The 16,028-nt window shown below is 39.4% G+C and overlaps 1 protein-coding gene across 5 annotated transcripts in view; it reads right to left on the bottom strand.

Moving 5' to 3' along the window:
* GRIK2 (glutamate ionotropic receptor kainate type subunit 2) overlaps positions 1-16,028 on the bottom strand; it is a 614,149-nt gene that overhangs the window by 385,858 nt on the left and 212,263 nt on the right. The gene's annotated exons all lie outside the window — the stretch shown is intronic.

The following is a 16,028-nucleotide window of genomic DNA, read 5'->3' as shown; positions in this document are numbered from 1 at the left end:
AGTGAGGACAAGGATATGGAGGCAGTAAAGGCAACTTTAAATGCACCTTTGTCCCTGTGCCAGCAACTAACAATCAGGACCCTTCAGTCCCTTCCTTCCTTCCTAATAGGCACCCCAGTACCAAAATCTGACTAGATATGAGTTTACATATCCATTTAGCACAATTTCAAAACACCTGTAGTAGAATCTAGTCTATTCCATTTTCCAGACACACACACCAGATAGTCTTAGTAGAAGATGACTTTGAGGAGCTGAAATCCAACACCTTGGGAAAAAAATCACTTGTGAATCAATGTGCTCATAACTGAAAGGTTTTTTTTTTTAAAGGGGCAGTTTCCAGGGCAGCCGCTTGCTGTCCGCTAAGACACACATGGAGGACAGCCAAGGGCCACTCTGCCTGGGATCATTAACTACAAGCCAAGTTTTATTTCAGTGCAGCAGACATTTTTCATTCTCCCTTTTGTAATAACTTGTTCATTTCTAAACCAATGCTGCTACCTAGCTCTATATTGTCCAAGAATTTCCCAATTCAACACTCAGCTGCTTTTCAGCAGGAAGCCCTTGACAGAATGCAGATGTAGAGGAGCTGAGTCAGACTGAACATTGCTAACTACAACAAACTTACAAACAATACTGTTGAAGAGTGGAGTAGGCAGGTCAGCCCTAGAAGAAAAGAATGGGTATTTAACTAGCACCTCACCACTTTCCTCCTTCATGCATTATTAAATACTAAAAGGCTTTTAGTTTTACAGCCACCCTACCATTTTCAGCCTGTTTGTCACCACAGAATGGAGAACAGGTGTTCTTTTTTTTTTTTTTTCTTACAGATGAGCCCTTAAAATCCTGGCCAGAGCTCTGGGGATAGATGCTCAAATAATATTAACTTAAAATAGAAACACTACATGCTGAGGAGAGAAATGACTACTTAAATGTTAGCAATTTAAAACTCAAATCCAGGCATAGGTGTGAGAAACAGATGCTCAAATTACAGCTAGATATGTACAGAAATGATCAAAACTGAGGCAGCTGTATGAGTAATCAAGAGATAAACCATACATACCTCTGTAACTAGGAAAAGGAATAACTTGGATAATATGCAGGTAAAAGTAATTGTAATAAAAAATAAATAGGGAACATTAAAAATGATCACGTGAATAATAATACAACATAAAGATTGGAGACAACCTAATATCTTGGGGAGTAATGAAGTTATACTTCGCAAAAAGCCTGCTATATTTATGCTGTTTAGAGGTTTACAGCTCTAATCATTAAAAGTCAGACTGTGATGTGTAGGAGGATTCTATTTTGATTTCAGGAGACTATGAAAAATATCTTTGCAACAGAAAGCATAAGATTACTGAATACAATTGATAAATATAGTTACTAACTGTCAAGAAAGTGAAAGGAGGTTGCTTGAATAAGAGCAAGGATAAAAAACTAGATTTTATAGACTTTGTTAAGGCAACTGAAAAATTGATACTCAAACATATAGATAGCAGGCAAACTGTAACAGTTATGAAATGGAAGATTGTATCCTACGTGACAGTGTATTCATATCAACAACAGAAAAAGGTGGTGAAAATATCTGGTGACATTTATTTTTTCTGTTTGCAGTGGAAGATTTTTTAAATATCTATATTGATCTTAGGCTTGATATAGTGTTTTTCATTCATTCTGTTCTCATTCATTCATAGTGTGTTCCCCTTCTGCTGTCTATGTAATATGCAATCTCTTACACCTGGTCTACACTGACAATGGATGTTGACGTAACACCGCTTACATTGACCCCCTAAAGTATGCATCTCCACTGGCACGGCAGTTCCGCTGACCTAAATCGCAGTAAAATTTGACTTAATAAAACCACCTCCGCAAGTGGTGTAGCACTGAAGTCAAATTCTGTGGGTCGAATGAGTGTCAGTGTAGACAGGGCACAAAGTAAATTGATGTCATTGGCCTCCGGGAGGTATCCCATAATGCTCTGTTCTGACCACTCTGCACATTCGCAGTCTGCTGCACTGTGGCCACGTAAACAGGAAATAGCTCCTCCCCTAAAGCCCCAGGAAATTTTGAATTTCATTTCCTGTTTGGTCAACGTGGAGAGAGCTTGCCAGCACAGCTGATCATGGCAACTGCACGCCCCAAATGTACTCCAGCCTGGAGTCGACCTGAGGTCTGGATCTCATCAGTCTGTGGGGCGAAGAGTCTGTTCTGGCTCAGCTCCAAGCAAGCAAAAGAAATGTGAATATCGACGAGAAGATATCTGGCGGCATGTTGGAGGAAGGGCACAACAGGGACATGCAGCAGAGCCACATTAAGATCAAAGAGCTGAGGCAGCTTATCAGAAAACTAGGAAAGCTAACAGCCTTTCTGGCTCCTCACCCAAAATGTGCAGCTTTTACAAGGAGCATGCGGTTCTTGGCAGAGACTCCACCACTATGCCACCATGCAGCGCTGATACCTCAGGGGAATCCGAGGCCGGGATGAATGAGGATGAGTATGTGGATGAGGAGGAGGAGAACAGGGGGCAGGTGAGTGGGGTATCCCTTCTCCCTGAAAACCAGGAGCTCTTTGCAACACAGGAGCAGCCCACCCAGACGCAGGAAACTGTGACCGACCGGGATGCTGGGTCATCTGCTGAGTATGTACTGCAAATTGCATGTCTTTGGTTATATCCCCTGTGCAGAATCATGTACCAGCGGGAAAAAGTTGTGTTTGTGGTTGTGTGCTTAAGCACTGGGCTCAGCCAGGAAGAGATTATTTATGTGCACAGGGATGTTCCAAGAATCCTCCAGGAAGCTTTCATGCAGGTACTCTGCAGACCTTTGGAGAAGGTTTCTTGGGAGGTTTCTTCTTATTTCTTCCACCGCGACAGGACACTTTTCCCGCCACTCTGTTATTAATTGTGCAGGCATCATCGTGGAACACAGCATAGCAGCATAAGGCCCAGGCCTGTAGCCAGATGCTTGCAGCAAATCCTCTCTTTCTACCGCTATGACCCTTAGCAGGCTGATATCACTCATGGTTACCTAGGAAAGATGGTGCACATTTACAGGAGCCGACCAAGCAAGTTTTTTCAAGTGTGTGTTATTGCACAGCCAGGGATAGTTTCTTGGTTCAGCACACCGCAAGTTCCTAAGCAGGACATTGTTGCTATGGCCCTTGGGCATCCAGAAGTGGGTTCCCATTTTTTTACTCCAGAGACGGTTAACCCATACCCATTCCTCACCTTGTCTTCTGCCTGCTAAAAGCCTGATCAATTGGGAGCCTGACATCCATGCTGCTCTAGGGAGCATGGACTTGTGCAGCATGGGCCCTGCGGATTTCACTAACAAAGATGCACTTGCCCCTTGCTTAGGATGGCTGGAACGGCACTCCGACCCCTGAGATAGTGAGGCAATGGAATGTGGTTGTAGCTTTCCCTTAGGAATGTTCAGGGGACTTATTTTTATATTGTAACATTGCTTTTCATCCATGGGATGAGTTAACAAAGGGTAACCCAAAAGGGCATGTACTCTGGCAAGGTGGTCCAGGGCTAAGATAGGGATGTGCGTGCCATCTACTGTCCCACCACAGTTTGGGAACCCCATTGTGGAAAAGCCTTCCACTATGTCCTCCACGTTTCCCAAGTCACTATCCTTCTTAGCAGAAGTCTATTGATGACCCTGCACACTTGTATCACAGCTGCTCTCATGGTGGATTTACCGACTCCGAACTGATTCCCAACTGACCGGTAGCAGTCTGGCGTTGCTAGCTTCCACAGAGTGATAGTCACGCTTTTCTCCACTGTCAGAGCTGGTCTCAAGTGAATATTCATGCATTTCAGGGCTGGGGAGAGCTCTCCGCAAAGTTGAAAGGAAGGGGCCTTTCGCATTTGAAAGTTCTGCAGCCACTGCTCATCATCCCACACCTTCATAACAATGCTTGTCCAGTCACTGCTTGTTTCCCGGGACCAGAAGCAGCGCTCCATTGACTGCAGATGGTGCGTGGCAGCCTACAGCAAATGGGAATTGTTTCATTCTATGGCTTGTGGCAAGGCGGCCTCTGTAACATCGCAATTTTCAGTGCTGTGACTCCTGTCTTGCCCCTGAAAACACTGCAGAATAAGTCGAGAGGTGTTTGTGATGCTCACAATAATAGTGCAGAGCTGAGCAGGTTCCATTTCTCTCAGGCAATGGCGTGTGCACGGCAGAGACTGAAGGGTTTGAAAATATGGCATGAAAAGGAGATTTTCTGTTTGTTTTGTAATGGGGCAAGAAGGGAGAGGGGGGTATGTTGCATTATGGGAGGACAACAACCTTCCCAAAAGCCTCTGTGGCTAGTTGCACTGTGGGATAGCTACGGTTTGATTGTCAGATAGTTGCTCGGCTAGTGGGCAGGCAATTCCCTGACGCAATGAGCGTGGTGTGATCACACTCCTCCGACTTCTAAGATTCGGTGAGTGAAAGTCAATTTAAAATAAATCGATTTCACTCCTCGGTGTAGACATAACCTTTAGAGGTACAGCACAAAACTCACCGAAGGAGAGAGGGAGCTAAAGTGGATTTTGGCCACATCTACAGAATCCCAGTTCAGGGCCTGCTGCCAATGCCGGTGAGTGCCCCCTACAGCAAATCTTAGCCCTGCCAAAGTAATGGCAATTTGTCCCCTGCCTGCTCTGGGTGGCGGCAGCACCACCTAGAATCTTCACATAGCTACAAAAAGTGCCATGTAAGAACTCAGCATCACTGTTATTATTACTACATTTAATGGCCCTACCCCTCCAGCTCCCACCTGTTATCTTGCCCCATGCCTGACATGCCCCCATCCAGGGCTTGCAGAGGGGGCTTGGTAGGGTAAAATAAAGTGCCTTGCATAAATCCTACATCAGTGGAAATTCACTCCTGGCCATCTCCACTTCCAGGGTTCTAATGGCTCTAGAGCAGTTTTAAAGGGCGGTAGCAAAGTGGAGACTCCCTTTGTATGTAATGTATTTAGAAATCCTCTCTACCCTCCTTGACCTTTTGGGAGCAGAAGGATGCTAGGTATTCACACTTAAATGTGACAGTCATGAGAAGAAGTTGCTTGGTAGCAATACTAACACTTTGCACTTCTGTAATATCTCCCATTAGAGGATCTCAAAGCATGTTTAAACACTGATCAACTAACCCTCACAACACACCTCTGAGGAAAGCTATATTATTGAAGAAACACGTTTCTTTCTTATTTAACTTTTCTCCTTTTGCACCAACATAATTTTGATCGTGATCATAATATTACTTAAACTAAAATTGAAAACACAAAAAATAATACATAATATCATAAACTGAAAGGGCTTTAAAATAAAGTTCTGCTTCCCCTCAAACAAGACTCCGTTGACTTTTTCTGGGACTACTAATTCCATTTTTTCTGTTCACAAACAAGAAAATCACGTTCTATGACCTCAGAGTAATACTTAGCAGCTGCGAATTCTCCTAAAGGAGGTACTCAAGATCAAATCTTTAGGAGAATTCACAGCTGCTAAGTATTACTTTTTAAGGCCATTAAAGAGGCCACTCTTTAAGGCCATTTTTAGGAAAGCTATGTGATCATGTAGTTTGTGTTAATTACAAAATGCTGCAAATCCAGAGGAAAAGAAAATGTGATCACCACAGCTATGGTGCAAAATGTCGTCAGCATCTAGATAAAATATCTGTCCGTGCTTCTTCACTTGATATGTGTTCAACCAAACCTATTGCTCAATGGTTTCTATAGAGCTTAGGAAAAGACAATTCATGTTCCACTATTACAGCACTGGTGTCCTCATTTCTAAATAAGGAGCCCTTATTCACCACTTGAGAGATGTTTTAGACAAGGGGATCCAGTCTGGTAAGCGGCCTCTGAGTATGTCTACCGGATAGGGCCCCACATGCAAGATAGATGGAGAAGTGCCTATATTTCCCCGTTCGTGCATCACTGGGGTTTAAGTGAGCAGTAAGTGTTTGGATGCCTAGAGGAGGGCAGCAGTCTGCATGCTCAGAGACAGCAAATTAGGTGCTGAGGGAACTTTTACAGCAACAATGTAGGTACTGAGTGAGTCTAGGCACTTACGAGGTTAGCGAAGCAGGATTTTATGGATTGTACCGGTGCCTAAATCTAGGATTTAAGCACCTATGTCTGGGGTTTAGGTACCAAAGTACCTTTGCGGATCTGGGCTCTAGTTGTTCTTGTTGTTGCTATTATGATCCAATAAATAAATACAAAATAACAACAAACTTATTGAACTTAATTTTAGAAAGAGTGACTCTTTAGACTGGATCCTGGGAGACATAATACCAGTCACTACCTGTAAAACAGACAGCAAAAAGTAAAATCCAATACAATAAGATAAGGCCTGGCCCTGATTTTCAGGTGTTCTCAATTATTATAAAGGATATTGGCTTCCAAAGATTATTACAGCGCATTGAGCTATGTTATTCCGTTCCAGGCAGACACTTCTTCTCTATTACTGTTGTGCCTTGTATTCAGAATAGCTTTATTAATAATCAAAAAGAGTGCATACACATGCTCTCAGATAAGCAGGGGGAAAGGCATAAATCTTGCCATTGATATGTGGACAATCAGCCAAACCATGGCCTATCTTTGTCTAACAGCTTGAGAGATATGGGTGTGGGAGTTTGTCTTATTTCCAGCACAGCATATGAACCAGAAATCATCAGCACCACCACCCTGATGCTAGCAGTGCATATAAAGGAAATGGCAGAAGCTGTATCTATACCTCAAACATGGACCACTGAGAAATGTACCAGGAGCAGTAAATGTCTGTTCAGTGCTTGGGTCACATCAGGGGGATTACACTTGGTTTCTTTGTTGTATACAATGTTAATAGCATCAGGCAATGTATCAAGGTACAGTGTTAAGATGTGCTTTATAACAACAGCACTCCGGGATTGTGGTGTCACATCTGCTGCTTAACCTATTGTCTTAATTCAATTCTGTGTGGTGCCCTTCGCAGTGATCAGCAGGTGACAGCAGTGTTAAGAATGGTGCTCAAGGTTTGCTGCCATGTTCACCACTTGACAAAATCTCATAAGCTCCTGCCAGGATTCACCAGCAACTTAAAACTGTCCAATTCTGCAGCTTATTTAAAATATATGGTTCAAACAAGATGAAACTACATCATCTACAAAACTGAACACATCTACAAAACTGAACACATTATTTATCTGCAATGCCATCCAGAACAGCACAGCTGACTATCTTGGAACAGGCTTTTCTGATTCTAAAATCCTTTAAAATTTTTCACCACATTAGTCAGCACTGAAAAATCATCCTTTGGTCCAAGTTCAACTAGGCATCAGCTACTCTGTGCAGGAAACTAAAAGGAAAACCCAGTCCACACCAACCTTTGCCATACATAGTAACCTGCTAAGTCATTTAACCAGTGACCAAAAGTTAGTTGTTATGAAAAGATAAGGACTAGATATACAGTAACCATGCTATTATATACTCACTATATTTTCAAATCTTTCTGAATCAGGAAGTCAAAATATTAAAATTTTTCACAGAATGAAACGTTTCATAAAATTTTCATTTTGAAATTGCAAAATGAAAAATGTTGACACTTCCCATCAAAATGAAATGTTTCAAAATGAAACAAATTTTACATTTTAAGTCAAAGTGTCAACTCAGAAGAAAAAATGTGTTAATTCTTCTAATGAAATTAGAATCAAAATGAACATTTTCCTGCCGAAAAATTCAATTTTGACAAAACCACATTTTTCAGCAGGAAAATATTTTGTTAAAAAAATATTGACCCAGTCTTATAGTTAATCACCTACTTTGACAACAACAGGATGCCAACCTTTCAGACATGATTAAGGATGATTTAATTTTCCATTCCCTATTCTACACAAAGATCATAGTTTATTTTATTGCAAAATTTGGGGGAGGTGGAGGATTGCCTTTCTAATATCCTAAATGTTTAAATAATTCATAAAAACACTTGTGCATTGGGTGTCTAAATCAACCAAACTAGTGAAGTTTCCCCATCAACTGCCCAGTTAATACGCATAGGATTCCATTTACTTTTTCATTTAGTTGGTATAATTCTTAGAAATTTATTTGATCTTTTGTTAGCTACAGGTAAATCCTAGAAACATTTTTCCTTTAGACATGTCTGAATGTGTTGTTAATGTACCTTACACACACACCTAATATATTACCAATTTTTATTTGTGCATTAACACTTGTGATAGATCAGTCTTTCACCACTTAAATTCATTAGTGCCTGTTCCACATTATGCATCAGAAATGTATATGACTAATAAGTCTGAAGACGATTTCTGAGACACTTTCTATTTCTGATAAGTAACAGAAGTAATTATGCAGCTAACAAGATACATGACATTCCCAGTTATTACAATTGTATTTTAATTTCTCCACATTAATTAGCCATTTATCATACCATAAACAGTATAATCTTCAAGTAACTTGTCAACTATAAATTGTACCCTTTAATATTTCATCACTCTGATGCAAAGTCTACAACACATGAATTTGTGGAATCTCTAAAATATGTAGCAATGTTATGTCTGACACCCATTGCATTACACTAGTTGTGTACCAGTGTTATTCTATTGATTTCATATAACCTAGTGGTGAATCAAGCACATTAGATTTAATGCACATATGCTAACTATACAGCTTTTCCATGCAAGAAACAAGTCTATGGCATAGCACTGAATGGTAACACTTCTTATTCACAAACTTAGGCAGATTATCCACCCAAAGTATCATTGTAACTGCAGAGGATTAGTCACTTAAAACTAATCTTTTAGGTTATTTTCTGTATTCCACTCCCTGATACTCCACAAATGCCAAGCAGTAGTATCTATAGATGAGTTAGGCAATATCCTATACAAAAGTTCCTAAGGTCCAAAATAAGAGTTTTAGTATTTTGATTTTTATGGACATGTAATTTCTGTAATAACTTCACAATCACAGAATAGATTATTCAGAAGTTCTTAGCTGTACAAGATGTCCAGACAAATATGTATGCCACACTACACCAGGTTACACATAAGCCTTCTTGCTCTCTTGAAGATGGGGAAGTTTGAAACAGAAGATTCTGAGAAAACCTGACAGTAAGTGTCACCCCGTTGAAATGACTGACATAACAAGTGAGCTCCAAATTGACCTGACAGGTTAATGATCCCCGAGAGACAATAATGAGTCAGTTGAAAATTAAGGGTTTATTAAAACAACAGGAATATAAAAACTAGATTACCTTTTACTTATACGGTTGGAGGAGGAGGGGGGGGGTACGGCTATTACTTTTAGAGCAAGTTTTAAACGAAAGCTAAAAGGGAGAGAGGAGAGAAAGGGTTAACGTCTTACCAGCATCAGAAAGAGCTGCAACATGACACCCAGAAGCTTGCTGAACAGCAGAAACACAGAAAGACGGCTTGTATGATTCGATACGCGCTCGGAGTCAGGCGGGAGAGATAGGGATGGGCCAGATGATGAGTCTGGCGGACGGTGAGCTCTCTCAACCGGAGCCTGGGGCGTGCCCCGGTTTTATACTAGCGGCTTCAGGTAGGCAAGGTTGCTCCGGATTGGAGGGGAGATATTTGAACCAGGACAAACCTTTGGCTGGGTGATGAGGCAGCTGCTCTCGGTCACCTGATCAGTTTCAGGAGGGGCGAGGAAATGGCCTAATAAGGTCAGTTTCAGGAGGGGCGAGGAAATGGCCTAATAAGGTCAGTTTCAAGAGGGGCGAGGAAATGGTCTAATAAGGTCAGGTCGAGGTTTTGCTGATGCACCAGGTGGTTAGGTGGGGGCAGAGGTGGACATATCAGGTACTGTGTTGCAACACAAATGTTGCTGCATGCCACTAGAAACAGCCATTGAATCAACCTGACTAGTACGGAAACAAAAGCATTTCCTCTGTGCTTCTAGTATAGCACAAAGTTTGTTTATATTAAAAGTAACGGTGCTTTACCACACTAGCCACAAGGTATCTTCAGTTGGAGCCCTCTGAAAAATTAAACTTTAAATATGTGATAGAAGGCCATATCACATCCCATTATAATATGACACACCCATTAAACATGAGGCTCTCAGCCTATTCTGAATCACTGAACTTAAATATGCCTATTCCAGTTGCTTACAAATAACAGTTATTGTTCCATTACTTGCCAGTATCAAGGATTTACTAGTCATTTCATTTATAATTATGAAATCAGTGGGAAAGTTTAAAGGCCAAAGTTATTCATGGTGTAAATCCATTTACTTCAATGGAGTTGCACCAGGGACACATATTGCCATAATTTATCATTTTTAACCATGACTTGAAGAAGTGAGCTAACTTTTTAACACAAAGGTTCCTATTAGAGCTGGTTGAAATTTTTCAAATATAAAACATTTTGGACAAAAAAAAATTCACAAAAAAAGGTCATCATTTTTGACCATCTCTACTTTCAACACTGTATTCTTATTGTCTTCTAATCTACCTATTTCCACTTTCAGCAAGAAAGATAAATGTCATTCTCTGGAAACACTTTCCCAAATGCTGTAACATTGCTAACCTTGTGCCACAAAACCTACCTGTAATGCTACAGAAATATAAAGAAAAAGAAAAATTTTAATTTTTGAGTAGGCGTGGCTTTTTTTTTAAAGCTCCCTGGCAACCTTGGATAAATACTTTGTTTAAAAATTATTCTAGTAATATGTAATATTTTATTTTCTTTCTACTTTTTTTCCTCTCAAAAAACATCCAAAGGCATTTACATTAAAATGAGATCTTTGTTGTACAAGAATTCATCTGCTTCTGTTTTTCATTTCTCACCTCCACTCAATATCCTGTGTTTGGGTCACCATGATCATCTCAACATTTAATTGTGAAGTTACAAACAGAAAATTATGACTCTGAAAGAAGAATAAAGCACTTAGAATAGAAAAAACTCTTGAACAGAGATCCTGTTTTATGTATAGTAAATAACTTAGATAATGGGTGAAAAGATAAGTTAAAAATCATAAACAAGTTAAATGTCATGCATGTCTCTAAAGAGAATATATTTTAAAAGTTTTGCAAGAGACAGAGGAGGTCTTCAAACACTTTACTGCACGAAACACTCCCAATAAATATTGCCGCTCTCTTGATTTTAATAACTTGCTATTTAAAATCACAGTACAAGATCATCAAGGTGGTTCCAAGAGCAATGGGGTAAAGGTTCAACTGTGCATTATTGATTAACAAAAAGTGCAGCGGACAGCAGTGTATTATTAATATTCCTGGCCAGAGATTCTCCTTTCTGCTATGACCTCTTTATGCTCCTGCAGCTAAAAGGGATTATATTTCCTCCAGTGCAGGAACAGGGTCAGATAGTTGTAGAAGACCCCTTTGCAAACTCCAGTGTAAAGTGGCATGCCAAGGTAGGGCTGGGAGTGGGAAGTGGCAGGGCCATGCCAGATGCCATTATGATATGGTAGTTCTGCATGGTGCAGCTGCCCATAGGCAGTTTATTTGAGAATGCCTTAACTTATGCTACCATAACCCCCTTGGACAGTCCAGGATCTTTCCATTTCTGCCCCAACAGAAGTCCAGAACTGGGAGGCTGCAAAAATGGATTAAAGTTCCCATGGCTTTACAAGTTCTGTGCTGTGCACAAAATCACACTCTTTATATCTATTTATCTTTTTAACTACATGGAATAAACCACTTCTCATGTAAACCATGAAAGATATTGCACTAAAGAAAAATGTTCCATCCATACTTTGATCTGGATGGTCTTGAAGACTGGAGTGAAAGAAATTGGATGAAATTCAATAGTACAATAGTACAAATTCCGAAGTCATGCATTTAGAGTCTAATCATAAGAGTTACTGCTACAAGTTGGGGGCTTATCAAATGGAAGCAACAAAGGAGGAGAGAGATTTGGGTGTGTGGGTTGATCACAGGAAGCCATGAGCCACCAATGTGATGCAGCTGTGGAAAAAGGCTAATGTGATCTTAGGATGCATCCAGTAAGGCATTTCCGGTAGAAATAGAAAACGTATTAATGGCATTGTATAAGACAACACCTCATCCGAAATACTGTGTACAATTCTGGTCACTCATGTTCAAGAAAGATGAATTCAAACTGGAACAAGATCAGAGAAGAGGTACTAGGATGATCAGGGAAATGGAGGGCGTTTCTTTTTAAAGGAGATTGGAAGTGCCTGGTTTGTTTAATATAGCAAAAAAGAAGACTGAGATGGGATATAAATACATTCTATAAATAAATCCAAGAGTTAACACCAGGGAGGATGAAGAGCTGTGTAAGCTAAAGTACAACGTTGTCACAAAAACAAAGGGATATTAACTGGCCACGAACAAATACAGGATGGAAATTAGAAGACAGTGTATAACCATCAGACAGGTGATGCTCTGAAACAGCCTCCCAACTGATTTTAAGAGAGAGCTGGACAAATTTCTGAGTGCTGCTGTATGACAGTGTTGCTTGTAATGGTAGAACAGGGATCAGCAACCTGGGGCTCACTTCTGGCTTATGTTCCTAAAAGCTTCAGGGTTTCAGTTGGCCACCAGCAGGAGTCAGGAAGAGGATCCCCCCAATATATTCTGTTTTTTGGATATTGTTTTTGTTTTTGTCTCCTTCCTCTGAAATATCAGAGATATCCATGGTGGAGATGGGACACTGAACAGAGTGGACCAGTGCTCTGAGGTGACGCGGAGCAATCTCTGTCTCAGGTGCTTGTGCTGGCTGGTTTTCGCTCACACACTCAGAGCCTAACTGATCACCATATGTGGGACCAGGAGAGAATTTTCCCCCCAGGTCAGACTGAGCAGGGTGTTCACCTTCCTCTGCAGTGTACAGTTATGGGTCATTTGCCAGGAGTAACTGGATATTTCTCACTTTATCATTTCCCTGCTATTGCAGGTGCACTTTGGTCCCTCCTATTCTCTGCCTGAGGCACGTAATAGTGGACTGTAATATTTTGGCCTAATTTTAGTTATTGTGGTTAGTATGGGGGTGCTGGGTGATGCTGGTGTCCTGCAATATACAGAAGATCAGATTAGATGATCTACTTGACCCTTCTGGGCTTAAACTCTATGACTATGATTCTACTGTTATTTATTTAAAAATTCTGCACTACTTTGAAAATAGGCCAACCAATGTTGAGCTGGGCAGGAAATGGTTTTCTCATCCATTGAAAATCTTTGATATGCCAAACACTTTTCACATCCCACATTTGGACACAAATTGAAAATATTCACAAACTGAAAATCTAGGGAAAATTGCTTTGCGTCAGTTGAAATGTTTTGTTTCACTAATTTTGAAATATTGTTTTGACTTTGACTCTTTTTACTAAAATTACCTTAAATATAGAAACAAAAGTTATTTCAAACTTGAAAATTGGGATTATTTGTTTTGAAAATGTCAAAATGAAACACTGACAATTTTTTGAAATTTTTCTGTAAAATGTTTTGAGTTGAATTTTTTCAAAATCAATCCTTTCCCCTGCAGTCTCAGTTTGATTAATATCATTTTCTGACTAAAAAGGGTTTGTTGGAAACTTCCTAGTTTATATTCCTATAACCCTTATAAACGCAAAAAAAATCTTCACATAAACCATCCACAAATTGATTAGTTTACACTACTGTAAACTAAATCCCTTTTGTTTTGGATACGCCATGCAACAGAATATGATAAAATTTATTTCAGACTGTAATAGCTAATATATCATCATTGGAGACGGTGGCTGGGAGACAGGACTTCTGAGTTCCAGACCCAGTGCTACAATAGACTTGCTGCGTGACTTTGGGCAAGATATCACAAGGATATCTGTTTAACAGATATGGCAAACTTCCCACAGCACTGAACTGACTGAATATTCTGTAATGTGTTTTGAAATTCTTGGATTAAAAATGCAATGTATGTTGAAAGTATTATTGGAAATATTCAATATGTATCATAAACATTATGAGCACAAGCCTGCAATCTTGCACAGGTAAAATGTCCAGTATATTAAAAGGAGTTTTGCCTCCATGTAGCTGCAAGCCCAGGACCCTAAAATTCCATTATTGTGCTGAGTTCTGTTTTAAGATAGTTGCATATAACCCATTTCAGTGGAAAGTTTGCCAGACATCCTTCCCCTAAAGAGATGTAATCTATCCACATTCTTTTAGGAGAAATGTCAAATGCATAATGTAAAAATATACGTTAAATGATTTTACAACAGAAGGAGGCAAAGAGTTGCATGAATGCTGGCTCTATCCCATCTTCTAATGTTTCAAATAAATCTCAAAGTGTAAACCTAAGAATGAGACAATGTGGATTTTGTTATGGAAACAACCTAAATACAAGTGTCTGTCACAAGTACTGAGCTTGAAGGAGATTGCAGCCTTTTGGGATCACTGAGTTAAAAAAAAAAGACAGTAGAGACAATGATTTGAGAAAGAAGGTTGAGGTGGTTTGGGCATGTTGTACGGATGTCAAAAAATGTATTCCTAGACAAGCCTTGACTGAATACCACTTGGTGGAAGACAGAAAAGAGGAGTACGACAAATTATATAAAAAAAAATATTGAGAAAGATGTTACTGTCATGGCAACAGACTACAATGGAGCAAGAAACATAGCATTAGAAGACAGAAGCAGAAACTCTGGATCGTCTTATGTGTCACAAGGCACAACAGCATCTAATCTAATTAAGGCTGTAGTTTTATAGATTCCTAGATTCCAAGGCCAGAAGAGACCACTGTGATCACCTAGTCTGATCACCTGTGCAACATAAACCAGAGAAGCAAAATAATTCCTAAAAGCGTGTCTTTAAGGAAAACATCCAATATTGATTTAAAAATTGTCAGTGATGGAGAATCCGCCTTGACCCTGGGTAAATTTTTCAATGGATAATTACTTTCACTGTTAAAAATGTATGCCTTATTTAATTATTTTATGACCTATAGGGATTTTAGCATAAATGAGAATAAGGATTTATAAATTTCTAAATCTTACTCTTAATCTTCACAGTGTTACTAGCTATGTTTTGAAGGTTGTGAAGAAAAAAATGTGAATTTGTAACAACACTAGTTTTGTGTACACAGTATACATGCAAAATACCATTGCTGAGTTTAACTTTATTTGCATATATTGTTTATTTCAGTCAGGATATCAACAGTACATGACCACAGATGGCTGATGAAATAAGAGCATCTAAACATGTGCATTTATATTGTGTAAAATATGTTATTCACAAGCTTCCTTCCCACATTAAAGATACTTATAATTTTCTCTGCCACACTAAGCAATTTATTAAGCGGCGTGTTTGATTATAGTAATTAAATTGCCATCTTTTCTGAATGCCAGCATTCTTCATGACCATTGTATATAAAGACAAACAAAAGCACTAAATGAAGATTCTTAAAAACGCAGTTCCACAAGATTTAGCTAAATTTGCTTTTCATTTTCTTAGCCGTTAAAATGTTACAACAAAGTATATTCCATGGCACCTTTGACTTCACCAAGAAAACATGCAGCTGAAGGAAAATTGAGGATTATTGAGGAAAATAATTTCAACCTTTAGAAAAAAAATCCCACTGTTAGTATTTGAGGAATATTTTAAGTGACTTTAATGCTTGAGAAGGTATAAGACAAAGTCCTACAGACCACGCCAATGTCCTACACAGGACCGATATGGTGTTTCCCATACTCTTTGCGGTTAATATGCCTTGAAATCAATATACTGTAGATGCTTTTATTTAGCTTAGTTAGATGATCATGAAAGTATACTAAAACATGGACAAAAATCTGCTTCCCCAGTCTTCCCATCATGATTGCTGATAAAAACTAAATGATATTTTATTACCTTAGCAAAAATAATTGTTCAGTCAGAAAAATCAGTGACTAGAATTTTGAAAGGCTAGTTTGAGCTCAAGTGCAGTATTCCAGATCACAGAAAATGAAGAACCTGCATACGTAGACAATGAAGGAATAGGAGCTGAAGTGGAATGCACACTGCTAACAATTTGTTTCGGAAATAATCAGAATTCAGAAGTACCCAATTTATTAAT

The sequence above is a fragment of the Emydura macquarii genome, unplaced genomic scaffold (genome assembly GCF_026122565.2).
Source record: "Emydura macquarii macquarii isolate MOO-44397 ecotype Brisbane River unplaced genomic scaffold, CSIRO-AGI_Emac_v2 contig_1146, whole genome shotgun sequence".
NCBI classification, from domain to species: domain Eukaryota; kingdom Metazoa; phylum Chordata; order Testudines; family Chelidae; genus Emydura; species Emydura macquarii.
Note: the sequence above shows the minus strand (reverse complement) of the source record. Positions and strands in the feature narration are given on the sequence as shown.